Below are 1,404 nucleotides of genomic sequence, written 5' to 3' on the forward strand. Positions count from 1 at the left end.
AGGGCTGCCCTGTGCATTGTCTGACGTTTAACAGCATCCCTGGCCTCAAACCACGAGATACCAGAAGAACCCCACCCCAAGTCGTGACAACCAAATTGTCTCCAGACGTGGCTGAATGTCCCCCGAGAGCCAGAATGTCATAGGGTTGGAAACCGATGACCTATAAGCTGCAGTGTGCACCTGGGCTGGCCGAACCACCAGGAACCAGATGGGCAAACAGAGAAGACCCCAGCCAGCCACCTACGGCTGAGGACTCCCTCTCTTCCCCTCTTCTCCAGGCCCCCCACCCCAGCTCCGGGCCAGCAGCTCTACCCACGGCTCTCTGATTCTGCCCTCGTACCCTCCCACTCCCATCCCTCTCCACCGGCCAGAAGCAGAAGGCAGGAAAGCACCCCTGTTTGATGCTCTCAGGGGGAGCCTGCAGCCTACAGGTGTAGACAGGGGCCAGACCAAGGGCCTCCTGGTTCAGATGCCGTGTGCTTTAAACTGCTGTGGCCTTCCCAGCACGACATTCCCATGGGCCTCTCTAGGAAGCCAACCCGGAAGGGCTGGAATCTGGGTCTGGAGAGGCCGGGAGTGGCCTCGAGGGACCTTCAGGAACCTGCAGCCCCACTGCCTCCTCCAGCACACAGCAAGGGCCCCCTGCTGCCTCTTCCTGCCCAAAGAGGCCCAGCCCCTGTGAAGGGTGAGGAGCTCCCAGTCTTGGGGGAGACCATGCTGAATTCAGAAGCCTCCAGCCCCTTGCGATGGAGGCAGGGTCAAAGGGAGGACAGGAGCTGGGGGAGCCCAGAGTGGGACTCCAGGACTCAGCCCTGAGACAACGGCAGCCGGAAGGCTTCTGAGAATACGGGTAATTTGCACCTGGGTGTGCTGGAGAGTGGTTTCCCTCAAGCAATGTAAGTGTCCAGGGTCTTCTGCTCAAACTGGAAACCCCGCCTCTCTTCTTGGTCAACTTCTACCCCATCTCTGTTGTCCTGGTGATCCAAGCCAGACAGTTTGACATCAGTGGTGCGCCTCCCTGTGATATAGTAAAAAATAAACATTGGTTCTGTCAATGGAAAAGAGCCCAAACTCTGTAAAATAATTTAAAGAGGCTTATTCTAAGCCAAGTATGTGTGACCCTGACCCAGAGAGCCACGCCCAAGAAGCCTCGAGCACGTGATCCTGCTGTGGTTGGGTTACAGTTTGGTTTTATACATTTTGGGGAGAAAGGACAGAACATAAATCATTCCATGGAAGGTGTACGCTGGCTTGGCATGAAAAGGCAAGAGATCTCAAAGTGGGGGCTTACCAATTTGTCTGAAGGCTTGGAGTGTGTAGGATAAGGAAGTCTGTTTCTTAATCAGAGCCGAGCACTGGACATACACTGAGAGTCGAGCGACCTGTTACGTAGATTGATGACCT

Source organism: Propithecus coquereli, unplaced genomic scaffold (genome assembly GCF_000956105.1).
Source record: "Propithecus coquereli isolate 6110/MARCELLA unplaced genomic scaffold, Pcoq_1.0 Scaffold864, whole genome shotgun sequence".
Classification (NCBI taxonomy): domain Eukaryota; kingdom Metazoa; phylum Chordata; class Mammalia; order Primates; family Indriidae; genus Propithecus; species Propithecus coquereli.